The following is a 27,448-nucleotide window of genomic DNA, read 5'->3' as shown; positions in this document are numbered from 1 at the left end:
TGATTCTTTGACTTGTTCTTGATTCATTTTAATTATTTGATCCAAATAAATGCAGAATGCAGGGATTATTTTCATCATTAATATTTATGTAATTTCATTCATTCTCTGTGTGATTCAGTGATCAGTTTAGTTTATTTTGATGCTGATATCTGCTCACTGCTCCCACACTAGTTCCTTTCGCTAAACCCTGAATTCTGTCGCCAGCCTCGTTTCCAGTCAGATGAAAGAGATAATGAACACAGTCTTTACGGATCTGGACACTGACATGTTTTCTGTTGTGCTTTTGACTCGTACCTCATTCTTCGAAATAAAGTGTTGACCTGTGGCTCTAAATGAGTGGAAATTAAAGATAACTTGTATTAGAAAGTGAAGGAATATTCACGAATGAAGCAGGCGAGGTGATGCCAACGCAGACTGGACAGATGTCAGAGTCTCTGTGGACCAATCAAAGAGTCTCTGTGAGCTGCAGGACATTTTAGCATTGATTCAGATTTGTTTGTATGTTTACGTGGGGTTCTTCAGTTTTGAAGCTGCTGTTAAAGTTATTTTCACTTTGCATATTTGTTACTGGATGTCAAGGAGTGTTTGTTTGTTTTTGGCTGAATATCTTTTAGTGATTGATGAATTAATTAGTTATTAATTGGTTAAATTAAAGGTTTGTTGCAGGTTTTCATACTCTATTGGTGACTCTATAATAGGGTGATTATTGATCTTAACATGTGGAAAACTCCAATCCACTGGAATATACATGAGATGCTGTCTGTTTGGAAGAACAAAGTAGTGGAAGATCATTATGTTAATTATAGGGCTAAGTGATAAAAGCTGAAGAATTTATCCAGTAAATAGTTTTATTTCAATAGATATCAATAATTACTGATCATTTTTAGGAAGCCATTTTCAAAAAGGTTTGTTTTGAATTTAAGTTCTTTATTTGTCAAGTGATTTGGAAGATAATTTTAATGCTAATGTGTTTAGAACAGCAATGAAAATGCACAAATAAATGGAAATGCATAAAGATTGGGGAATCTTTATGTTCATCAAGAAGACCAACAAATGTCCAAATGTTAAAGCAGCTCTTGAACGTCGGGTGCTGCCTTCAGAGGTTCAGGTAGAGGAACCAGTTTGAATCGTTCACATCATGCTAACATTAGACACCGAGTGGACCACCAACACCAGGATCACTGGACAGGAAACACATTAACCTCCACGCAAAGTCCAGCCTGTCAGCCTCCTGGAAGGAAGTGGCTCAGGTGGAGGTGGTGGTGAGACGTGGGAGTCCAGTCAGGAGGAGACCATAACAGACCAGATCCAGACTGAACCTCAGGAGGTCAGGGGGTGTGGATAGAGGTGAAGAGGCTGAATCAGTGGCAGCAGACTCGCATATCTGACTGGTCTGTGTGAAATCCCATCATCAGGAAATACAATAGGCTGATTCTGAGCCAAAATGGAGCACGCTTACTACCGTTACTAATTTATTTAAATCTAAACAGCATGAAACTTCTGAACATTCTCGTAAATGATTTTCTTACTGCTGTATAAAGTGCCTGGGTCAAAATAGAATTGACCTTTTATACCATAGTTGAGTTATAGATTGACCTGGACAAATTTTGAGTCATTTTGGACAATTTTCTTGTCATTTTCATCAAGTTTTAAGTCAGCTTGGATCTTTTCTCGTCATTTTGGATCATTTTTGTGTCTTTGGGACAATTTCTAAGTCATTTAGGACTAATTTCATGTCATTGTGGACTAATTTTCCGAAATTATGGATCATTTTCAAATCATTCTGGACGGGTCAATATACAATAATGGGACTTTTTGTAACATAGTTGACATTTTAGTGATATCTAGTTATTTTTTAATAATAAGTGATTGTTTCCATAATAAATAATTATGGAATTTATAAAGACATGATCATAATAAACATAAAAAACATTACTTTTATTACTTTTAATACAAATGTATGCAGATATATCCCACGGACTTCAAAACCTATAGGAAAGTTATAGACTGACCCGCCTATAGCTGGTCCAGACTGCTGTTGTTTTATCGCTCAGGGCTAATTCACTTCAACTCTTGTTTTCTGTTGTCATGGATGGAAACTCTTCATCAAAGTCCTGTCTCCTAGAAATGAGCATCAGGTAGACTGTGACCTTATTGATTGTGTTTGTTCAGGTCATTTATCGATACAAAGCAGATGTTCCCGTCGATGCTCTTCTTCCAATGACCAAACCTTCACAGATACACTCTAGTCTTAGTCTTAGACCAGTCTAAGATACACTCCAGTCTTAGTCTTAGTCTTAGACCAGTCTAAGGGTGCTTTCACACCTACGTCTTTTAGTCCGCTTAAAGCGGACTGGAGTCCGCAACACCTGCAAGTACGGTTCGTTTGGGCTGATGTGAAAGCATACCAGATTTTTTTGGTTCGGACTAACAAACCGCACCGAGACCACTTTCGGGAGGTGGTCTCGGTCCGCTTCTATGTGAACTCCAGTTTGGTTCGCTCCTGGTGAGAACACAAACCTGTCTCCATTCGGACCGGCTTGATGGAGCAGCAGACTTTTTGGTCTACGGGAGCTTCCGTAGCAACCTGCACAGGGAATTTTGGGAGGCGCAAAAAAACTCGCGCTAGCTAAACCACATTCTCGCCCGCTTTCTCCGATAACGTCTTGCAATGCGTCTTCTCCGTGCCAAAAACGACTGTATAATGTTCTCGTACCGAATGCGAGCTTCATGCTGAAACAACAGCAGTATTTGTGCTTGCTGCATAAAACAATAACACGAATATATGGCAACAAGAACGAACAGGAGAGCATAGTTCATTGTTTACGAATAAACCGCGGTCCATGAAATAAACACAGCCTGTTGTTTTCTTCCGGGATTTTTCCCTCTTCACATGCTGCGCCAATCAGCGTACACCTACGTCATCGTAAACGCCTTGTTTTGTAAACAGCGCCGCCAAACGACTGGGGGGAGATATACTGCGAAAACACTGGTGTGAATGCGAACCGAACCAGTTGAAAATAGCAACATTGTAACAACTTTTGGGTCCAAATGAACCACTCTAGCGGACTAACAGGTGTGAAAGCACCCTAAGATACACTCCAGTCTTAGACTTAGACCAGTCTAAGATACACTCCAGTCTTAGTCTTAGACTTAGACCAGTCTAAGATACACTCCAGTCTTAGTCTTAGACTTAGACCAGTCTAAGATACACTCCAGTCCTGTAGCTTCCACAGTAAAATGTCTGCTTCCATGTGAAGGTCCAGTAAAACTGACGATCTAGACGGATCCCACCATAGCTTCCAACTTCCAGCTCTTCCCTGTCGCTCCAGCTGTGTCCCTGTCACCGTACATCTGTGCACGTTGGTGGCGTTTGTCCTGGTGTCATTCAGCTGGTCTCATTCAGAGTGCTGCGTTCCCACACAGTTAAAGGAACGCTGCCCAGAGGTCGGTGGCCCATTCCCAACCGGCTCACCGTTTCAGCTGGAAATCCCCCTGCGCACAAAGAGGCCAGATATGATTCCACAGCACTGCAGGCGAGGGAGGGAGCTGTGGACAGTATTGATACGGAAAGCACTTTTGTCTGGGAAAATCCTTAAGGGAATGCAACCAATTGTTGTTAATTGTATGGAGCTGCATTCTATCCCAAGTGCTGCTGGGATGTATTACTGGTCTGAATGGGAGAGACAAGTATACTTACTGCTGATCACTGCTGGGGTTTTGTTCTTGGGAGTCTTTTTGGGTTTTGTGGATTTTGCTCCTTTTTTTCCAGATGGGTTCGTTTCAGTCTTCTGAAGCTCGTATGTAACTGCATCACATGTTTAGAGACACCTGGAATTTCACACACAGTTTGTTATCGTTTTGGCTACAGGCATGGGTTCATCTGCATTCCTAAATATATCGATACCTCTGAGCGTTCTCACAGAATTCCCCGGTATTGTGCCCTGGAAGTGCATTGTGCTCAGGAGATATCAGTTTATTGATGGTAGTATGAGATGAGAGGACTATATTCTCCCACAGTAGAGGGTGAGTGCTGGGAGGACGTGTGCTGTCCAGTCCTGGTGGTCCTCCAGGGATCCATAAGGTGCCTTCCCGGTTAGTCCCTGCATTGTGTCGTAGAAACAGAGAAAGAAACCAGCAAGGCTCAGAGCCGATGTGTTCTGCTGGGCAACAGAATGAAGCTTCACTGGGATGACGTGGTTTGAATGCACTTCAGATAATGGAGGGGGGGGGGGGGTATACAGCCCCATATGCATCTACCCACCACATCATATTTCCACAGCCATGAATGAGGCCCTCACACAGACATCCCCCACTGCTGCCAGAACTTTTCACAACATGTCTTCTACACAATGCAGAGAAAAAGTCTTTCTTGGGTTTGCGCTGAGCGGAACCCTTGGGGAGGAATGGGTCTGTCTTCAGACTGAGAAAGAGCCGGGTTGCTTTTTCTCAGAAATCTGGAGAACGATGTCATATTACCCTCAGTCCTTCATGTGGTCTCCTCTTCATACCATCTCTGCAAAGTCGTTGACTGCAGAACTGGTTTTACTTTTAGTTTTTATAAATGTTTTGGTGAAGGTTCAGAAGCTGTTGTAGGTCTGATGGAGATGGAGATGGCAGCGCTCCTCAGGCTGCTCATGTTTAACCTTCCTGTCGTCCTGCAGGTCAAATTGACCCGTTTTAAAGTTTGAAAATGTGGAAAAAAATATATTTTCATAGTGAAACTTAAATGTCCACATTTTCAACATTTTTGGGAAATCTATGAACATTTTTTTTTTGAAAAAAGAAATGTTAAAAATGTTTCTTAAGAACATTCTCAAAATCCAGTGAAATTCGCTGGATTTTGTGAATGTTCTTCAAGAAAATATTAGAAGTTTTACTGACATATATGGAATCACTTTAGATATTTTTAGGATTTTTTCTTGGAAGATTTTTACTCATTTTTTGAAAATATTTTCTTGCCAAATTTGGGGGATTTTTTTTAAAATAAAACTTTTAAGCGAAGCTTTTAAGGAATTCTTGGAATTTTCTTCCTGAAGGTTTTGCAAATTTTCTGAAATTTGGGGAATTTTTTTGCAGAATTTTTGGATTTTTTTCAGACAAGGAAACAATATTTTTTGGTGCTCGTAAATGAGGACAACAGGAGGCTTAACTAGAACCAACAGTCCAGTTATAGCTGCATTAATGACAGCTATCACACGGACTGAACAGAATAAAGCAGTCAAACCAGCCAACTACCACATGAAATGAGCCGCATTGCTGTAATTAAGTCCATGGATGAAAGCCAAGAAACTCTAAACATGGTTTCTGTCAACGATAACGTCCCCAGAACTTGTGATGGTTGTAGTCCCAACCTGCTCTTTTATTTAGTTCTTTTTCATTACACAGAAACAATACAAAAATCTTCCAAAAAAATGCTGCTTTTTCTACTAATAATCACATTTTCATACAATTTCCACTGCATTGAAATAAGCTTCTTACTCTGAAAGCTCTCACAGCGTCCGTTCTTGATTATTTGATGTTTTTGTTTCATGATTCAGTGAAAACCAAATGTAGGCGTCCAAATTATTTCATAAAGTTAACAAACCTGTAACCAGATTACCAGCTGATCATGTTAATTAGATCATTCAGAGATTTGCCACCTTTCACATCAGCTTTTCTATCTTCAGTAATAACGCTTTCTTCTATATTTAATCCAGTACCTAACAGATATTCAGAGGATGACGTAAATGTTTCTGAAGCTGAGTACGATGATGACTCTCACAGGACTTCCTTTCTACCTTGTTTGCCCTCCTCAGGCCAAGATTTAGGGGAATTTTAAGTCACTAAGCCTATTTCAAGCTGTCATTTGTGTTTTTGTGGGCATGCAGAGCTTGTTTTTGTCCATTGTTGTTGCTGCAGAGTCGACTGATCTCTGAAGGTTTCATGCCAGCTGCAGAACCGAGGGTCTGTCAGGGCGTGGAACTGTTGCATCGTAAACTAAACTGTCCAATAATTTAACTGCAGTGTGTGATTTCTCAGTTATAGTCTCTCCATCCCCAGCAGATCTTGTATCCCAAACGAACCCCCCCGTCCCAGTCTCCATTCTGAGTTAGGAATCCCCTTTTGATAAGGGTAAGAAATACTGCAAGGCGGGACATGGGCAGGAAGCCGGCTAAAGCAAGGTACTATTTTGGTTGAACAGTCCCATTGTTGGAGGCTGAGCGCCTGGGGGAGCGGCTGGATGGAACGATGTACTAAGGACATCTCGCTCTGTCCTCCCTCCTCCAGCTCCGATCATTCAGAGGGTCCTCTGTCCCCCTATTCAGCGCTGAACTCATGGCAGTCACACTCTGAAACATGTGCGAAGGAAAGGGGCAGGGGTGTGGGGGGGCTCCGTTATGTAACAGCTTCCCTAACAGGAGCTCCAGTCTCTTAAAGATGCAGCATGGCAGAGGTGCAGCTGAAAATGGACATCAAACATAGAGAGGCTATTAAAAGAGACAAGGAAGAGATGATGTCAGCTTTCTGCTGTAGCGGACAATCCCTTTTGTTGTTGTGGCTAGAACGTGCTAACAATAAGTGCTGTTAGGAAAGGGTGGGATGACAGAAACAGAATGCTGGCCTTGGGTTTTTATTTTTATTTCTTCATAAATGGAAATGGAAATGTGGAAAGACAAGAGTCTGCTTAGGAAAAAAAAAACATGTGTCCCATCTTTAGAGGTTTGTAGTGAGGTCCCAGTTACCCCTAAAACTGCAATCAGACCTTTAAATGTGTGCAAAGATGAGTGTGAAAGTGTCTGTAAAAGGTTAAAGAGTGTAGTAGAAGGTTCCCAGGCAGACCCGTGAGTGTGTGAACTCAGTAACACTACAAGGCCACACAAAGACACTCACTGCACACACAGCAGCGCATGCACACAGAAAATGCTAAAAATGGGAGGGGAATCGACGTATGTTACGGGAAACATGTTCTTGTTTTAGTTTTACTGGTACGCAAGGTCTCATGGCTGCATCCTCCCAACTGTCAGAGGTTCCTTCAGGTCTGAATCCCTCAGAGACCGCGGAGGTATCTGCTCAGACGGGCGTTCATGTAAAGCATCCAAACACCCAAACACTCCCAGCTGCTTACTTCTGTCTGCTCATCCTATCATCTGTCTGCAGAAACATGAGATAAAGAAGGCGATGGGCTGCCCAGGCGACTTTAAAATGAGAAACTGAAATGAGTGTTAAAGGGACATGTAGAGGGTAATTATGTGTAATGTAGACAGGGAAATGTGCAACACAGTTATATGTAATAGAGTCAGAGGGATTTATGTAGTGGAATCTGATGTTATAGAGACAGAGGGGTTAGTGTAGTTTAGCAATGTGCAATAATGATAGAAGGGTATAAGAGATATTTGCAATATAATCATGTGTAAATGTTAATTATTTACTGCTTGGTAGCTGCTTTGCTCCTCCAGCTTTCATCTGTCATGTGCACTACGTGTTCTGGCTTGTTGCTTGTTTTTTGTTTCTTTGTTCAGTTCTGGTTTCATGTTTTCTATAATTTATTTATTTTTGATCTACTAACGGGACACTAGACAGAAATTATCCATATGGCTATAATCTCTCATACTTACATGGAAGTGTTCATTAATACAAACTGTCCCATTTTAAAAACTAAAATAAACACAAACTGTTCATGTGTTTTTATGGTGATATTTCCTGGTAGTTGTGTACAAATAGCTGCAACACCACGGCATCAAACATCAGCTGCTCCGAGGACCAGACAAACAAACAAACAAGATGAAGGTCGTAGTAAACGCTGAGCTGAAAGTACGTCATGTGTGGGCCACTGCTGACGAGCATTGAAGTCCACACACACACACACACACGCACACACACACACGTAGTACTGTACCTAGAAGCAACACACACGCTGCACACACACACTCCTGTAGCACTTGCCCTCTCAGACTTCAGGGGCCTCTGTACAGCTTGCATGTCCGCCCACGCGTTCCTGTTGCTGCACTCGTCTCACCGGCTGCTCTGGCTGAGCCTTGGAGCCAGCTGGTGATAACAACACTTCCTCCTCGCTCCCCTCCAGCGCTGAGCTGTTGGGCTCTCACCATCTGCAGCAACTGGCTGGGGCCACAGCATCATGTTACCCCACAACTGGAGACACACAGACACACAGACACACACACACACACACACACACACACACACAGAGACACACACACACACACAGACACACACAGAGACACACACACACACACACACACACACACACACACACACACACACACACACACACACACACACACACACACACACACACACACACACAGAGACACACACACAGACACACACAGAGACACACACACACACAGAGACACACACACAGACACACACAGAGACACACACACACACAGACACATACACACAGACACACACACCAACACACAGACACACACACCAACACACAGACACACACACCAACACACAGACACACACACACACCAACACACAGACACACACACCAACACACAGACACACACAGCGGTGGTGACGGCCGTGAGACGTAGAGGTGAAGAGAACAGAAGGAGGTCCAGGCTGTTTATTGTGCGTTTGGATGCAGCAGAGGTGGACCGAGCAGCAGAATGTTCCTGGAAGGAAATCCACAAAAAGACGCGTAACATTTAGAAACAAATGCTCAGAGTGTTTTAGTGAGAGAATATCAGCCAAGAGGAGTTCAGACAGGGAATAGATCCTCAGAGAGCAGGAAGAGGGGAAAAAAAGACATGAAATAATCGCCAAGTCGAGTAATTTTCCACTTTCTTAATGTTGTAAATCAAAGTTGGGGTTCAGGAGAAATTTCAAGTCAAAGTCAAGCGCTTTCAGACAGAGGGGGAGTGCATTAAATTACCCTGCAACAGGCAAACCTACACTTTTATTACAAACCATCTTCACACTGACCTCTGAGAGAGCAGAGGAAACTAGGAAGTCCAAAATGATAGAAGTCAGATTAAACCATAAAGTTCTTCTTGTGGGACAGAAGATAATCCGTCTTTGCTTCCATATTTGGTTTATAAACCAACATATGACCAAGTCGTTGAAACATCACACAGATTTTTGCACCACTCAAGTCACAAAGAAACGTAAATGAATGCTGTTGAACTTTATAGATGGGACCAGACTAGAAAGTCACCAATTAATGATGATCGTATGGAAACTGAAGAATCTCATCCCATCGCATCCCATCCCATCCCAACCCATTCCATCTTATCCCATCCTAACCCATCCCAACCCATTCCATCCCATCCTATCCTAACCCATCCTATCTCATCCTGTCCTATCCTAACACACCTACGTACAGCTACACTACTAACATGTTACCATTAGCTAATTAGCACTGAACACACTTCAGCTCAGGTTAATGTTATTACCTTTGTAGGAATTTGGTCAGAAACCAAAGTTTTGGACAAATTATGATTTGAAGTCTGCAGAAAGCAGTAAAAATATTTCGTGAATTAGTCCCACATCAAGAAAACTTTCAAAGCAGCCAGCTTATTAAAAAAAAAAAAAAAAGCTGCCAGTGGCCAATAGTATGTGTCTGCAGAGCCGGAGGCTGCTGCACGAAGAGGGCTGCACTGAGAGGGCTGTTTGTTTTATAACGTTTTATTTGTTTAATGTTGTAAACATTTATATTTATGCATGTTTAACATTATAAACATTTTTATTTATGCATGTTTAACGTTGTAAACATTTGTATTTATGCATGTCAGGGAGTCATAGAGCTAGTTTACCTTTGTGTGTTTGCGTATTTAGCTTTTAATGTTATTGTATGAAATAAATATAAATATATATCTGCCTCCAGAGTTGTCCGTGTGTTTTGCCTCTTTCCAACCCTTCAGATTGTGCTGTTTGAGATCTCGACACCACAAAGTTACTTACATGATTCCATCATTTTTTTACCTGATAATTTCACAATTTGTCCAAATACAGATTGTTAAGGAATTAGTTCCAGGCTTCTTCATGGAACAGGTATTCAGAACTTCATCAATATAGACCATCAAATGATAACCAACAAATTCCCGGCACTCACAGAATACTTCACTGCCATGTATCGGTGCACATCTCCTTCAGAATACAAGCATGTCTCGAAATGCAATGCGTAAAGGCGTATAAATTTCATGTTGCAAAGCACAAGTCTTTGCAACCCAGTCATGATATTGTAATAAGTGCTATTTGGGTGAATGAAACCTTTAAAATCTTACGTAGGATATGAAGTAGTGCTTTGTGTGGAATACTCGATGTGGTCCTGAAAGTGCAGCCTCTGTAGACAAACTTACCGGAGCTAAAATGAAAGTGGCATACTCCTTGAAAAAACCTTTTAAATTCTAAGTATATTTTGAGTGAAATCATCCTTTAAAGCCATAAGATCTGCATTTAAACCGTAACTTGTGTACTTTAGTGATCATCTATTGTGGTAAATTAGAAAAAATGTTCTAAATGTGCGACTGGAAGTGTGCAGCCCTCTCAGTGCAGCCTCCGGCTCTGCAGACACACCTTTCTCACCGGTGGAGGCGGAGGCGGCCCAGGGACAGCGTTAGCAGCATAATGATCAATCCAGTGCCATGACTGAACGCCCGCCCAAAAAAAAAGAAGGTGAACACCGGCCCTCGCGGCCCAAACATCGGAACGGCCCACCGGGAATTGTCCCGATTAGCCACTCCGGCCTGCCTGGTGGTGAGGAGGCAGCAGAGGGAGGTAGGGAGTGTAGATGGAGAGGCAGGGCAGGAGTGGCATGTGGCTGGATGGTATCCTTGGGAAAGTTTGCAGCTCACTCTCCCACTCTCTGGATCTTAGCTGGGGACAAATACCACATGGAGCTGAGAGGAAGCCCGCTGGAGTGTGCAGGGCCACGAGCACACAGGAATGTTTCACTTCAAATGGAAAATGTTCACAGCTGTTAGTTAAGCTATCTCTCTCACTCTGTTCTCCATCTCTGTCTATCCATCTCTGCGTCAGGAGCTTTCTGCTCTGCTGCCTCATTGTGTGCTTGTGATAACCAGTATTTTTAGTTCTACTGTTGCTCCAGTTTTAATTTTTTCTTATTCCGTTGTCAGTTAAATGTCTGTACGACGCTTCCATAATCGATTCACCCAACGCGGCACTCTGAAGCACATTTTAGTCAGATTGGGCTTTTAACACATTAGTTGTGTTGTCATGGGGCGCCTGGCAGCCAAAGGCCTGCAGTCCATTTTCTATCCAAACACATAGATTCAGAAACCACACACTTGACAATGTGTGGCATCAAAACACCGGAAGCCCTCGCCGGACCCACAAACAGAGACGACAACAACAACACAGCGTTTCTTTCCCACATCAAGCTGTCTGGAAGCTGCTGAGTTCGGTTTGGGCTGCTGATGGGTCGGATCGCTGCAATTTCTGGGCTATTGTGGCTGCAAATAAACCAGAACTCCATAATTGTGCTGGTTGGAGGTTCTGACACACACACACACACACACACACACACACACACACACACACACACACACACACACACACACACACACACACACACACACACACACACACACACACACACACACACACACACACGTAAACCATATATATGTGTGTGATCCACTTCCACTCAGGTGTAGAGCGCTCACACTCAGCAGCCAGCAGGTGTAGGAGAGATGAGATCTAATTCTAGCTCCTTATTTGTGTGAATTTGACCACTGGAGTATTTTTCAGTGTTCAGGTGCTAAAAAGAGCCCTGAGACATAAAGACAGCATGGAGATAACTGTGTGATCAGCAGGAGTTTGGTGTCAAATAGGAGTCATCATCAGTGCACTGAAGCTGAATCAGTTTTCACAAACTTCTAACTGGATGAAAAGGCTTTAGTTTCCTCTGCAGCTTCAGCATGGAAGATGTGGCAGAAAGACTGGAACCTAACAGAGTTCATCTCACTGAGCGCTTTTAAATCCAAACTGCCAGTTCTTGAGGCCGACTCCACAACATGTACTTGATTTTCATAACTTGCTTTTAAATTAATTTATATTTTTTTGTATTTTAATTATGTTTTAATTGTGTGATTTTGTAACTGTTTTGTATTTGCTGCTGCCTATCCTGGCCAGGACTTCCTCGCAAAAGAGGTTCTTTATCTCAACGGGATTTCTTCTGGTTAAATAAAAAAACAACAAACGCAGCTTCTTCCTAAATCCATTCAGACATTTCATCATAAGTTCCAAAACCTCCATATTGTGCTTCAGTTTCACTACAAGAAGAAAAAGAGCAGAAAGGCAGATAAATGCAGATAAAATGATGACAATGAAGCCAATCTATTCTATAAAATAGAAGCAGTTTGACAACAGATCTGGTCTCCCTTCAGCATTCCCAGTCGTGGATCCAGTTCTTCATCTGATTCATGGGCATATCTCAGAGATGTCATCACAGACATTGTTTTCTCTGAACAATGTATTTGCACAGAACAAGTGGCTCATTTCCTCTGAGAGCTGCTTTAACAAATCAAAGTCAGTGAGAGCTCTCCATGTTTTAAACCCTGATCTCCTCCATGAACAGCTGACTGAGCTGCTTTCTGTGTAAACAGCTATCAAATGTAAAGATTAGAAACTGAATCTGAGCCAAAAACATCTTGAATTTGTATCGAACCAAAAGTGTTTTCTGGTAAATTTTGCTTTTTTCAAGGGAAAATTAAGCTTTTAGGATTCAGTGTAGAGCTGCAGCTTATAATGTGTTGAGGCTCTAATGTTGATTTTCTAACTGTTTATATGCAAATCCTTCCAAGCAATCACCCCCAAAGCATACCTCCTCTTCCACACACGTGTTCATGCACACATGCGGTATATATAGAATGCATATTTACAACATCACCCACAAACACATCCAGAGACTTAAAGCCAGCTTTTCTTTTTTCTTCTGAAACCACTTCCCTGCTCCTGATGACGACACTCTCCTGGAATTCACTGGTGCTGCTCAGAGAGAGACTGACTCTGTTGTTCACATCTCTCTCTCTCTCTCTCTCTCTCTGCAGCCACTAACCAGGACCATTTGGTGTCTCCTTTCTCCTCTCTTCTGTTCATTCTGTTGTGTTTCTTCTGAACTTTTCTCCTTCTCGTCTGATAATGCTGCGTTATTCGGTTTGCTGTGATTGGAGCTGAAAGGTTTTTCTGAACTGTGTTGGAGTGGAGTTGAATTGTAGATGCAGGGAGATCTGAGGACTGAGAATGTTTCTGAACCATCACTGAGTGGCTAGGTGTGTGCACGTACTGTGCATGTGCCTTAAACATGCATTAGTGTGTATGTGGGGATGCTGTGTAACATGGCCTATGGTACATGTGTGTGTCCAGTGGGACATGGGGGGCATGCTGCTGGGGCTCTGGAGGCCTGTAAAGGGAAAGCCTCCCCCTCTCCTCCCCCTCTCCTCCCTCAACCCGCCTGCAGATTGATGGGGGAGGTGTTGCTTCTGCTCACTCATCCATCACACACTTTATTTGGGTTTTAGAGGAAAGTAAAAGGCAAAATAAAGGAAAAAGGACTTCCAAAAATATCAGAGCTGGGGGGTGTAGGATTGAGGAGCTGAGTAAGGGGAGGCCCTCACCCTGCCTCCCCCCACCCACTCTGCTGAAGCAGATGCTGAAAAAGAAGTCTTACCCTGGTGACCCCCGGCCATTCTCCAGTCCCAGCACTGATAACAAAAGACAGATAAAGCCAAATAGGGGGCAGATTAAGTGAAGATTAGCGAGGAGCTTTGTGATTCTGACGGAGATTTAGTCATTTGTGAGTGTGCCCATTGTATAAGCACCCTGGTAAATATGGCTGCACAATCAGTCAGATATTCATCTCTATCACCATTTCAGCAGTTAAACGAATGTGATCGACATTTAAATGTGTCGTCATACCAAACTCAGCTGCAGAACAGCCAACCAGCAGGAGAATAGTTGTTCAGACGCTGTCATTCTGCTGCTCATGAACCTGGCAGTGGCATAAAAGAGGTAAGAATACACTATATTGCCAAAAGTATTGGCTCAGCCATCCAAATAATCAGAATCAGGTGTTTCAATCACTTCCATGGCCACAGGTATATAAAATCAAGCACCTAGGCTGCAGACTGCTTTTACAAACATTTGTGAAATAATGGCTCACTCTCAGGAGCTCAGTGAATTCCAGCGTGGAACTGTGATAGGATGCCACCTGTGCAACAAATCCAGTTGTGACATTTCCTGGCTCCTAAATATTCCACAGTCAACTGTCAGCTGTATTATAAGAAAGTGGAAGTGTGTAGGAACGACAGCAACTCTGCCACCAAGTGGTAGGCCACGTAAACTGACGGAGCGGGGTCAGTGGATGCTGGGGAGCATAGTGCCAAGAGGTTGCCAACTTTCTGCAGAGTCAATCGCTGCAGACCTTCAAGCTTCATGTGGCCTTCAGATTAGCTCCAGAACAGTGCTTCAGCAGAGAGCTTCATGGAATGGGTTTCCATGGCCCAGCAGCTGCATCCAAGCCATACATCACCAAGTGCAATGCAAAGCGTGGGATGCAGTGGTGTAAAGCAGCCACCACTGGACTCTAGAGCAGTGGAGACACCTTCTCTGGAGTGACCAATCACGCTTCTCCATCTGGCAATCTGATGGACCAGTCTGGGTTTGGTGGTTGTCAGGAGAACCATACTTGTAGGACTGCATTGTGCCAAGTGTAAAGTTTGGTGGAGGGGGGATTATGGTGTGGGCTTGTTTTTCAGGAGCTGGGCTTGGACCCTTAGTTCCAGTGAAAGGAACTCTGAATGCTTCAGCATACCAAGACATTTTGGACAATTCCATGCTCCCAACTTTGTGGGAACAGTTTGGAGCTGGTCCCTTCCTCTTCCAACATGACTGTGCACCAGTGCACAAAGCAAGGTCCATAAAGACATGGATGACAGAGTCTGGTGTGGATCAACTTGACTGGCCTGCACTGAGTCCTGACCTCAACCCCATAGAACACCTTTGGGATGAATTAGAGCAGAGACTGAGAGCCAGGCCTTCTGGTCCAACATCAGTGTGTGACCTCACAAATGTGCTTCTGGAAGAATGGTCAAAAATTCCCATAAACACACTCCTAAACCTTGTGGACAGCCTTCCCAGAAGAGTTGAAGCTGTTCTAGCTGCAAAGGGTGGACCGACGTCATATTGAACCCTATGGATTAGGAATGGGATGTCACTTGCGTTCATATGTGAGTCAAGGCACATGAGCGAATACTTTTGGCAATATAGTGTATTTCTGGATGTTTCTGGAAGGCTGCAGTTCAGAGATGAAGAGTAAAATACAGCAAAGAGCAAACAGACAAAATGAAAATAAAATGTATGGAACACAAGATGAAGTGCTGGTCCTTGAAAACATGTTGTGTGGGAGTATTTGAGATTTAGTGATGTTAAGCAAGTACAGATTATATACATTATATGGAATATATGTAATATGTATATTATTAATATATATATGTGTATTGTGAATATACAAAGACGTAAGAAAACTTTTATCTGTGCTGCAAAGCCACGCAACTAACTGTACAACCACCTGAAGAAAACACCTCTACCTGTACGCTGATGTCTACAGAGTATGATTCTACCAGTGTTTCCTCTCTGAACCCTGTCCTCAGTGATTACTGGACATCCAGTGTGTCGCAGTGAAAGCAGCTCAGTTGGTTTAGTTTTGGGTTAAAGGTTTTGGTTCAGTCCTGTTTATATTCTGTGGCAAAGAGATGCACTGTGAATAAGGGCCAAAGATTTATCAGGAGTGGAGCACATCAGGTGATTTCAACATCACTGAAAATTATATAAAATACATCCCTAAAATCAGAGGATGAGTGTGATTAAATCATCGTGATCTTAATATTGATCATGTATATACGTGATTGTTATTTTGGCCATGGTCATGTAGTCCTGGTTACTAGCAGTAGATTGTGAGATGGGATGGATGGAATATGGTTGGAGGATGGATGGAGGGTGGATGGAGGGTGGATGGAGGGCGGATGGAGGATGGATGGAGGGTGGATGGAGGATGGATGGAGGGTGGATGGAGGTCTTCGTCTACATCCAGGCTGATCAGGGTTTACTGTGAAACAGAACAATGTGTTGTGTGTGGCTTCGGCACTCCTGCTGGATGAGGATCTTTTTGTAGACACAGTCTAGAAACCAGCCTGTTAGACTGAAATCTGTCCAGGATTCACACAAACTGGTGACAAATTAAAGCTAACATGAAGTGTCTTTATAAGTTCTGTATAAAGTAGGGCCATATAAGGATCATCAGAACAGCTTCAATGTGCCTCAGCTTTGATTCTCCAAGTCTCTGGACTTCTAATGGAGAGATGGAACATGATTCCTCCAAAATATAGTCCCTCATTAGGTGTTCTGATCATGGTGCTGAGAGCTCATATACGAGTTCTACTGGGCTGAGATCCTGTGACTGAAGGCCATAGAATAATTCACATAATTTTTACACTCATTAACCTACTCAGTGTCCCCTCATGGTTCTGTGGATGTAGATATCTTCATCATGGATTAAACCACTCAATGTTTCAACGCAGGATGGAGGTGATCATTCAGAACACATTAGTTTGATTAGCAGTGACTCTTCCTTGTAAAGGGACAAATGGACCCAAACCATGCCAATAAAGTGATCCTCTCTCATCATACAGAGCTATCAGATCATTGGAAGGCCAAGGGTTCAGATGGTTCCTTCACCTGTCTGAATATTTTAATGTGATGTTTGTGTTGAGCTTCATCAGAAGTTGTTATGGCAGAAGAATGTTTTAGTCACTATTAGTTCTTTACAAGTTTATTCCTTAAAGTAAGAAGATGTTGGTGGTTACCTCTGTCCTTTAAACTTATAAACACCAGATGAGACTGAAAACTCCGTTATTAGAAGAGGTTTTTGGATCTTTGATCTAATCCAATTAGCTGATCTAGGGATAAAATGCACTTCATTTCATTGGCATGTTGTCTGTTCATACATAAACATATAATTAGGAGGAATGAATGAACCCCATCTCGTCCAGTTCCACCACATACATCTAGACAGTCAGCTCAGCTCTTCACGCTGGTCTCAAGCATCTATAGGAGGTGAACTGCTCCAAGGTCTGGTCGTATTTGGAATTGACTTATCCCAAAGTAATGTGTGGATGAATAAATACATTAATGTTATATTATATTAGTCATTGGTCTGTCTCTTTGTAGTTGTGCAGGAAATAATACAGGTATCAGATAAACCATCTGTACATGACTTTAAACAATTATTGATGTTTTAATATTATTATTGATTGCATTCGTTTGCTGGAATCGCCACATCATGCCACCGTGCTTTCTTTTCCCGCCGTGCTTTCAGTGTCCAGCCATTCTCTCTGCCACATGGCCAAACCAATGAAATTATTTATTTCCCAAGCAGAAGCTGCTTTTGTTCCCAAGTCAAAGTAAATCAAGCTAAATCCCACAGTTTTGTGATGTAAAATTTTGAAAATGTGAAATAGTAGCCAAAAGAAGGGAGAGCAGGTTGGCTGCTCCTGGCTGGAATGGGTGAGTGAGAAGCTTTTCCAACTGCAGACCTCACAGCGAAGCCCCCACAGTCTGATTTGAATCACAAATGTCTTTCGTTTCTCAATCATTCACAGGTTTTGGTCAGTTGAGGACTTTTGGGACCCATTAAAACCTGGTGACAATGACTTTCACCCCCAGGGCCATGGCAGGGGTCCGCCCCCCTACTGACCTCTCCAGTGCTGCCCGGTCCAGCTTCAACCCTGCTGCTCCCGGTTCTGATTGGTTCAACAAAGCACCCAAAAAAAAACCCTCTGAGGTCAATGTCTCTTTTCTCTCTGTCGCTCTTTTCCTTCCTTACTGCCTCATACTGGTTCAAGTCGGGGCTTATCAAAGACAATCAAGTTCTGTCATGTGGCCAAATCATCTTGACACCCATTTAGCATGCTCATCAGAGGATAGTAATGAATATTCAGGATGCTGCCAGAGAGATGAGTGACAGATAATGGAGGGTGTGTGTCCTGGAAATGGGACAAAGAGAGGCAGAGACTGAATGTGCACATGTGAGTCAGTAGAAGATTCTGTAATAACTAGAATTACACATTTTCAGAGTTATTTGCAATATGGGATATCAACAGAACTGAGCTGAACTGACTGAGAAAAGTGTAAATAAAAGAGAAAATGCTGCTGCAGACAGAGAGGCTTGGAGTCCTAAAGCTGAGCAACTGACCAGATGAAAAGGTGATGCTTCAAATCTAAGATGGAGAACTGAGTAATTCACATTATGGTCACTAAATAATAGGATAGCGAATGAAAAAGGGATCTGAGATTTCCTTTTGTGGTTCATAACAGGAAAGGAGAGCAGTGGAGGAGAAAGATCCTCTGGTTAGTTCACACCCAGGGTTTTCCAGACCTTCAGGTTCACTAAATAATCTGCAGAAAATATACAACGAATATCGATTTCTCTGGACAAATTTTAGTGTCATTCTGTTATAGTCGTGTAAAATGTTGGAAAAATGTTTATTGTAGGAAACTTTCACATCCTGAGAAGGTGGAAGTCTGATGTCAGAGCTTGATTACCTCCTGGTAAATACTCCATTTTTACAGCAGCTTTTTTGACAGGTCATGACATGAAGAGCAGACTTATAATTATCAGCATTATGCAGGACTTCCTTACATCTGTGCACCTGAGTCAGTCCAGGGCATGGTGCATGTTTGCTCTGTAAAGTGGCTTTCCTGGGCACTAATGGAACTGAGACAATGCTATTTTCCTTTTGTGCTTTTTTTTCTCATGACAAGTCTAAGTTTCTGTGGCTAAAATGGTTTAATTGAAAAGGTGAAGTTAAGAGGAGACAAAGCGTCTGGGCTACAGTTTGCAGTTTACAGTCTAAAAAAAACTAGATTTTCCAGGAACATTAATAACGTATTTATTGCCTGTAAGCAGTTTAACAAGAATAAACTAAAAATACGTTGTTCTTTAAGCTTGTTAAATGGACAGTTTGATGGTTTTGTCAGCTCTTTATGATTGTACTCTTAGTCTAAGTTGAAGATGTTTTCTCAGACTGGATCAAACTGTGATCGATATTTTGCACTATTTTCTGACATCTGTTGATTTATACCATTAATCTGTTAATAGAAAAGTGTTCTGAGGTCAGTGAATTTGGGAAATAATCATGGCCAGAATAACATTATTTAGTCCAAATAAACTGACATTTGTTGTCCTGGAATGCTGGGTTGTAATCCTGAAGCCGTCCTCGTCCTCAGCAGGACAGAACAGAGCAGCGTTCATGTGTTTACAGGATACTGAGTTCATCAGGGTGTGCAGCAGGACCATGGTTGCCTAAAGTTGTGAAATCTATTTCCCAGCTGCACAGTACTGATTTGTTGTAATTTAGTGTTGAGTATTATGGAAAAGCCTTTGGCAGTGCTTATGAATCACAGGCTTTCTGTGTCCTTGATCCTCTTGTGCTGTTGACCACTGTTTGGTTATGAATGTATTGGATCTTCTGAGAACAAGAGAGCTGAGCCAGGAAGGAAGGAGTTTGTGTGAATGAGGCTGCCTGTCTCACTGACATCGATGTCAAAAACTTCTAGGATCACATCCAAGCTGAGGCAAGTGGTCACTTGGACTTTGAGAATGTCGCTCTGTTCCAAGCTTTGATGTTTCAGCTCTTAAAGATTGTACTGTAGATGGAGACGGAAAGGGTTATCAGGGCTGTTGCATCTTTATGAGTTGTAGACGTTTGTGAACCCAGATGGTGTTTGTGTCTTCAGTTTTTTTTTTGGCCTGTTTTCTGGTTTACGTTGAGTGGTTGTTGTTAAATGAATTCTCACAAAAGGAACATCTGTAATCTGTCTGATGCCTCAGTTGTTAACTGTTTTTTTGTTTAGACTGCAGTTTAGTATCAAAAAGCTGAGTGAGAACATTTCTCTCCCTTAAGCTGAGCTACTAAACAGACAGAAGCAAGTGGTTTATAAGCATGTTAAGCAGGCTAATTAAACTGTTGTACTAATACTGGAATGACAATCAGCACCTTCAGGTTACAGACCGTGGTTCTTTGACAGAATCTGGTGGATTGCTAACTCTGGTTTGGGGATGAGTTTCTGCCTCTAGCGAAGGAGTTTAAGTATCTTGAGATCTTTTTTGTTGTGATGGAAAACGGAGTATAAGAAGGACAAACTGAGTGGTTCAATGTCAGCAGAAAAGAGGAAGCTGAGACAGACAGCAAAGCTCCTGATTCACCAGTCATCTTCGTTCTTACTCTAACTTATAGCCGTAAGCTCTGGGTGGTAACAGAAACAATCAGATCATAGATACAAGCAGCCAAAGAGGGTTTCCTACCAACAGGAGAGGTGAGCCTACCCACTCTGGCGGTAGGATGGTCTGATTAGGATGCTTCCTGGTCACCTTCCTATGGATGATAGATTGACGGACGGACAGATGGATGGATGGATGGAGGATGGATGGACGGACAGTCGGATGAATGGATGGATGGATGATGGATGGATGGATGGGTGGATGGGTGGATGGACGGAGGATGGATGGATGGATGGATGGACGGATGGATGGACGGATGGACGATGGATGTATGTATGGATGGATGGATGGACGGATGGATGGATGGATGGATGACGATGGATGGATGGATGGATGGAGGATGGACAGAGGATGGATGGATGGACGGATGGATGGATGGATGGATGGATGGATGGATGGATGGATGGATGGATGGATGGATGGATGGAGGATGGATGGACGGAGGATGGATGGATGGACGGATGGACGGATGTTCAGCTGATGATTCCATTCAGTAGTTTTTCCTGGGTAGAATGGGATAATGGGATTCTTCTGGACTCAGCTACTGACCTCCAGTCAGAACAAATGGTGTGACTTCACAGTGACTGAAGAAAACAAACTTTAGGTTTTATCTGACTTTAGTTCACTGATGACAACAATAGACAACAATTGGTCTTTTTCAACATCTGACCAAGAGATCACATTGTTGTTGTCGTTATTTTTACTGTATTTGAATCGGGAAAACAATCTAATTGTTTTTAGATATTTGTCATTATTTAGCTGTTTTCATAGTTTTTGAATGATACAGTATTTAATGGCTGTTTGACACATCTTTTTTTGGCATCTTTGCTGCCAGGTTTTCAGTTTTTTATGATTTTTCCTAATTCTGGAGATGATCATCAAGTGGAAGAACAGGACATCTGGAGAGAGGACTCTATAAAATTATTCATTTAATATTGCAAATACTGTAGAAGTCAAAGTATTAATTGATCAGCAGTGCAAATGTGTAGCTGCAGGACAGGAAGAGCTCTGGGGTGAGAGGGGAAGATGAGGGGCAGATGAGTGACAGATGAGGGACAGATGAGGGGCAGATGAGGGGCAGGAAAAGCATGCAGGTGTGGGGAGACCTTTTCCTAAGCTGTAAAATAACTATTTCATCATCTCTAGCATTCTCTTTCGCACTGGATGCAGTTAAATGGGTGAACAGACGAGTGGTAAACAGACTAATCTTGCTCTGTCCTGTTTCTTGACTCTGTATTTGTTTGTTTCTGTTCGTGTTTTTGAGCTGCAGCGCCTTTCACTGTCCGTCAACAATATAGCCCTGTCCTGTATCTCACTGAGACAGAGAGGGGTCAGGGCCGGGCCACCAAACACTACTTCTAACAAGTTTCAAGGAACAGTCGGGTTAATTTAGACGTTCATGTGCAGCCAGAGTGTTTATTTTTAACTTGTTAATGTTTGATCATTTCCAGCTCCAGAGTCAAGAGTGTCGGTCAGCTCTTCAGTTATTAATAGTTTGGTCTAACTGTCCAGTATGATGGAGCTAGCGACGGGCTACATGAGGTCACAAACAACAGAGAGAAGCTTCATAAATAGATCCTAGAAAACCATCTCCACATATGACTGAGTATGAATTATTGTATACAGTCATCCCCACAGAAAAACATCAGTTTGCACCATCTGCAGGCTATAATGTGAGTCCATAAGTCTTCCTGCTTTGATCCTCCGGTTCCAGTCGTGTTTCCATCAACTCTCCTCAACACTGCATTTTCAGACTGGCAGGAGGGAGTCTGTCTAAATCAGTCCTGCATCTGTGTCCCAGGCCTGATTTGTCCTGATCTGTTCTCTGGTGCTGCCCATCCTCAGCACTGCATCGCCGTCACACCGTTTACTCATCTCTGGTTACAGCGGTAGAGAAGAGGATTCTCTTTTAAAGTCAGAGCTGAATCATGTCAGAGGAAGAGCCTCGTTGCCTCTGCCAGACCAGCTCGGTTTCCATGTGTAGCTGAGTCATAAAGGTGACGTTGGCCAGAGCCTGTACAAATGAAGCATCTGTAGCTGATCTGAGGAAGCAGCAGCTTAGCTCCTGCAGGTTCATCAGTGGTGAGTCTCCAAGGCACTGCCAAGGATGACAAAAAGAAGATGTCTGGAGGGTGAAGAGCAGTGGGTAATGAAAGTTTGGAGGCAGCTACATAATCAGAAGATCCCAGGATGAGTCACACCACAGAGCTTGTCAGTTAGATTGGGGTTTCCTGCAAACACACATCTGCCACATGGTGTAGATCTCCGTCGCTGCCGATGATAAAAGGTCTGCGCGTCAACATTTTTTTTTTTTTTATTTCCAGTGACTGAAACTTGTATTTTGCTTTCATCAGACTTTTACATCCAGTGTTTCCAAGCTTATAAATCAAACTTCTTATTGACAGATGTGATTTCTATTCATATTTACTAGAGGAGGGGGATCAGGATGCACTCGTTGACCCTGTATTTACCCCAGCCAGACAAATGCTGCCCGTCCTGTCAGCTTGCTAGCAAGGGCAGTGAGGTAGATAATAATTGTCAGCTTGGCACTGCCAATGCCAGGGTGGGCTCGGTGCTGTGGGGTCTGGCTCAGAGGGATCAGTGTGGGCATCAGGAGTCCACGGAGGGATGGAGGAGGCTGTACACACACATTAACCCTCCTGTTGTCCTCATTTACAGGCACCAAGGAATATTGTTTCCTTGTCTGAAAAAAATCCAAAAGTTAAGCAAAAAAATCCTCAAAAGTATGAAAATTTACAAAACCTTCAGGAAGAAAATTCCAATATTTCCTTAAAAGTTTCCCTTAAAAGTTGTATTTAAAAAACATCCCCCAAATTTGGCAAGAAAATTCTTGTAAATATTTTCAAAAAATGAGTAAAAATCTTCCAAAAAATCCTAAAAATATCTAAAGTGATTCCATATATATCAGTAAAACTTCTAATATTTTCTTTAAGAACATTCAGAAAAAAAATCAACCAAAATCCAGCGAAATTCACTGGATTTTGGTTGATTTTTATGTGACTGTTCTTAAGAAACATTTTTAACATTTCTTTTTTTCCACCAAAAAATGTTCAAAGATTTCCCAAAAATGTTGAAAATGTGGACATCAGAAGTTTCACTGTGAAAATATAGTTTTTTCCACATTTTCAAACATTAAAACGGGTCAATTTGACTCTCAGGACGACACCAGGGTTAAAACACTGCGGTATACAATGAATAAAAATAACCACTTCTTGATTTTCCAGATTCTAAAGCTCATGTTTATCTTTTTTTTTCTTTACCACAGACGTCAATACAGATGTTGAAATCAAACCTCACTCACAAAATATTTCTGAAGACCAGAGGAATAATGCAGAGCAGGGAGAAGCAGCACCAGAAAGCCTGCTGTGACCCACATCACACCTCATGCTGGGGTCACGGTCTTTCCTGGCACACCTGAGTGACATCACAAGCAGAGCTGATGAGACCAGCAGCAGGTGGAGAAGTCCAAGTTTTCAGCGTAAGTCGGATTGCTTTATTTTCTGGTAATTGGATTTTATATGTGAGAAGATGCCCTACTTCAACAGATTCATGTCAAACAGACAGATCTGCTTTGGGACCCACCTGGGCTTCATACCTGCCTGGGTCGGTCTCTGGGGTTTATCATGAGAGGAAATGAGACTTTCCGTCAGCGTGTGCTTCAGTGCAATTATCACCCGGATCACTCAGAGCTGCAGACAGGACGAGAAGCGGTCTGGCACAAGATCTGTCGTTGGGTCCTCCAAATTTATGTCGCCAAACTATTTGGCGGCCGCTGAAACTGAGACCTCCTGTTTGGAGTGTGGGAACTGTTGACAGTTAACCGAATTAAGCAGCATTTCAGCTCCTCATTGTGAAATAAACAACTTCTGTGATGCTCTGCAAATATCTCCGCCTCCAACGGAGAAGAAACCATCTTGAAAATATGACATCAGTCTACCAGAGGAGTGCAGATTTATCAGTTTCAAGTTCTGCTTTAGTTTTGGTTTTATCATCCTTTTGAATGTTTTATTTGAACTTGTTCTATAGTGGTAAAACCCATAAGATCAGTGTTTAGCAATATGTTTTCAGTCCATAGAATGTGTGTAAGCCTTTCTATAGATATGGATCTTTGTGTTATAAGCTGTAACTTTTTTCGTCTCGCAGTAATGGAACAGTATGTCCAACAATAGTCCTGCTGACATCCTCATGTCCAGCTTCCAGTGCAGCTACCGGAGCAGGAATAAGGTGTTAGAGAGAACAGCGTGTCAGCAGTGGTCATGAAATGCATCCAAACGGCTCCCTCTGGACACCACAAATAAAGTCCAGGTGTCCAAAGGAAAAGGTCTGGCTGTGGAAAACACAGGGCGGCATACGTCACGGCTTTGACACGGGAAACAGAGCAGGGACCTGGTAGATGGAGGTAAAGCTGCTAATGGAAGGCAGGAGTTTAGTGGACACAACCAGTTAAGCTTTGATTTAGCTGATAGATGGTCTGAATATACGCTAAATCTAAATCTGTGCCCTTCTTTTCCAGTCCTGAACGTTCAACACCTCCATGCTGTTTCCCACACTCTTACTATTATTATTCTGAGTAAACATGATGGAAATAGGTTTCTGTCTGTCGTAGTGGAGCTCCACTTCCTGTCACCAGCCCCAGGGTGAGAACACACAATGACCAGCACCACCCACATTAGCTCCTAGCTGCCCGTCGGGGTGATGCAGGGGTCATTTGTTTCTGTCACAGTGAACAGAAATAGTCCTCCAGCTCCTCCTGGGTGGACGGAGCGAGGCGTGCATTGATTGGCTGCTGTGATTACCTGCCTGCAGAGGAAGGCCTTTCTCTGAGGACCTGTGGAAAAAGGCTGCTGTCTGCCATGATTAGCACCCCAGCCGGTTCCTGGGTCGGCTCAGAGGGCAGAAGAGTCTAGACCAGCCGGGGGATTTCCAGCCGGAGCCGTAATTATTCCTGCCTACAGTAGAGCCCCACTCTCTGAGCCACATTCCAGCTTTGGACGGTTGTTTTACTCAGTCAGACGGTGCCTTTCCAGATGGTTTGAATACTGTATTGTTAATGGCCTCTATTCCTCACTGAGTCATGTTATTTGATGTGAGTGGATCAAGAGATTGGAGGGTGGGAACTGTTGATAAGTTTCTAACGTTCAGTTAAAGAAGGAGTGAATGCAGCTTTGAAAACCAGTTATTTTACTGAAAGACTTTATTTATTGGCTGTCATCGTGTAGTGGGAGGAGGATCTTCTGTCTTTCTTGCAGGACTCTTAGAGAACACTCTACATTACAGACTCAACCCGCCGTTTGCCAGAACAAGCAGGACCGGTTAATGGTTCGGAACTCTGGCTTATCTGAGCCATCGATGCAACAAAAGCTGTAATTAGCTGCAAAATAAACTCACTTCCTTGATTGTTAGACAAATAATGCATTCAAGAGTTCCAGATAAAGTGCTGTGTTTGCAGCCCTGTGAGGAAGGAGAGCGTTCAGGCCACCAGGACTGGACTTCACTGGGAAGTTCTTTGATTCCACGCCTTCATAAAATATGATCACCTTATATAACCAATCATTATTCAGAAAACACTGTTTTCTTCTCTGTGAAAAATCCCTGATGCCCCCCGATGTTTTCTACCTGCCAGCAGGTTTTCTCCTGTATGTCAGCATTGTGCTTCTCCCAAGGCCTCCTTTATATCAGCCCAAACATTATTTTTGGCTTTTTTTCTGACGTGTACCTCCCACTCCTCCCACTCTCTCTGGAACTCCTCCACCAGGGCCAAGGAAGCCTGGCACTCGCCTGAAGCTCTCAGCCAGGCCGGGGCAGCTGGGATCTGGGGCAGCTCCCTGCAGTTCTGCAGTGTGCTGGCAGCCCCCTTCCTCTCTGCCCCCGCCACTCTTAATTCTGCCTTTTTACTCCCAGCCAGCCTCAGAATACAATACAGAGGAGCCCTGTGCTGCAAACAGACACAGCCGTGGGCGTGCACACACATCCACACTTTTATAAGCCATTCAAAGAGACAAGACCAAAGGCGGAAAGAGCAGCAGACGCCTCTCAGATGCTGGGCTTGGCTTCATCACCACTCGACACAGACGGCTGCACACAAGATAACTGTTGTTTATTGTTGATGGAGGGACCCTCTGCCACACTCCAGGCTCTCTTCATCTGGAGGCTCCTAAAGGGCCCCGGCCAAGATCCACGGGGCAGAAGAAGAAATGGAAGTCTGTGTGTCTACTGTATGTTTGCCTGTGTGTGTGTGTGTGTGTGTGTGTGTGTGTGTGTGTGTGTGTGTGTGTGTGTGTGTGTGTGTGTGTGTGTGTGTGTGTGTGTGTGTGTGTGTGTGTGTGTGTGTGTGTGTGTGTGTGTGTGTGTGTGTGAGTGAATGGAGGAAAAGGAGTGCATGTATGCATGTATGGTTTTGTGTTCGTACGTACACTTACTGTCCAGTTGAGTTTGTAGTTTTCTGTTCAGGGCACCATCCAGTCACCATAAAGTCCTTGCAGCAGCTGAAGTGTTGCTGACGAACCACCTTCAGCTCTATTATGTAGTCGGTGTGATATCAGTCCAGTCATTTTGAAGCCTTCTTGTATCAGACTTTCCTAAACAGTGGGAGTCTGCAGATATTGGAGAGTAAATACGGTTGAACCGACAGCATCACTTTCATTCTGGGGACAATCTATCGCTGGCTTTAACCTTTGATGGGTTTTAACCCTCCTGTTGTCCTCATTTACAGGCACCAAAAAAAATTGTTTCCTTGTCTGAAAAAAATCCCAAAAATCTGCCAAAAAATTCCCCAAATTTCTGAAAATTTGCAAAACCTTCAGGAAGAAAATTCCAATAATTCCTTAAAAGTTTCCCTTAAAAGTTTTATTTTTAAAAAATCCCCCAAATTTGCCAAGAAAATTCTTGTAAATATTTGCAAAAAATTAGTAAAAATCTTCCAAAAAAATCCTAAAAATATCTAAAGTGATTCCATATATATCAGTAAAACTTCTGATATTTTCTTTAAGAACATTCACATAAAAATCAACCAAAATCCAGCGAAATTCACTGATTTTTACCTGAATGTTCTTAAGAAACATATTTAACATTTCTTTTTTTCCACCAAAAAATGTTCAAAGATTTCCCAAAAAT

General features: G+C 42.8%; 2 long non-coding RNA genes across 2 annotated transcripts in view; one reads left to right on the top strand and one right to left on the bottom strand.

The window, feature by feature from the left end:
* The window catches only part of LOC118471462 (uncharacterized), an 84,527-nt gene that overhangs the window by 51,735 nt on the left and 5,344 nt on the right, over nucleotides 1-27,448 (top strand). Inside the window, exon 2 of the long non-coding RNA XR_008601192.1 lies at nucleotides 23,601-23,813. This is a non-coding gene — a long non-coding RNA (uncharacterized LOC118471462). The remainder of the gene's footprint in view (nucleotides 1-23,600; nucleotides 23,814-27,448) is intronic.
* LOC129348596 (uncharacterized) lies at nucleotides 942-4,690 on the bottom strand. Its single transcript, XR_008601193.1, has 3 exons — nucleotides 3,908-4,690; nucleotides 3,701-3,831; nucleotides 942-3,495 (listed from the first exon to the last, which is right to left on the bottom strand). It is a non-coding gene; the product is annotated as an uncharacterized LOC129348596 (long non-coding RNA).

This window comes from Amphiprion ocellaris, chromosome 3 (genome assembly GCF_022539595.1).
Source record: "Amphiprion ocellaris isolate individual 3 ecotype Okinawa chromosome 3, ASM2253959v1, whole genome shotgun sequence".
NCBI lineage: Eukaryota > Metazoa > Chordata > Actinopteri > Pomacentridae > Amphiprion > Amphiprion ocellaris.
Note: the sequence above shows the minus strand (reverse complement) of the source record. Positions and strands in the feature narration are given on the sequence as shown.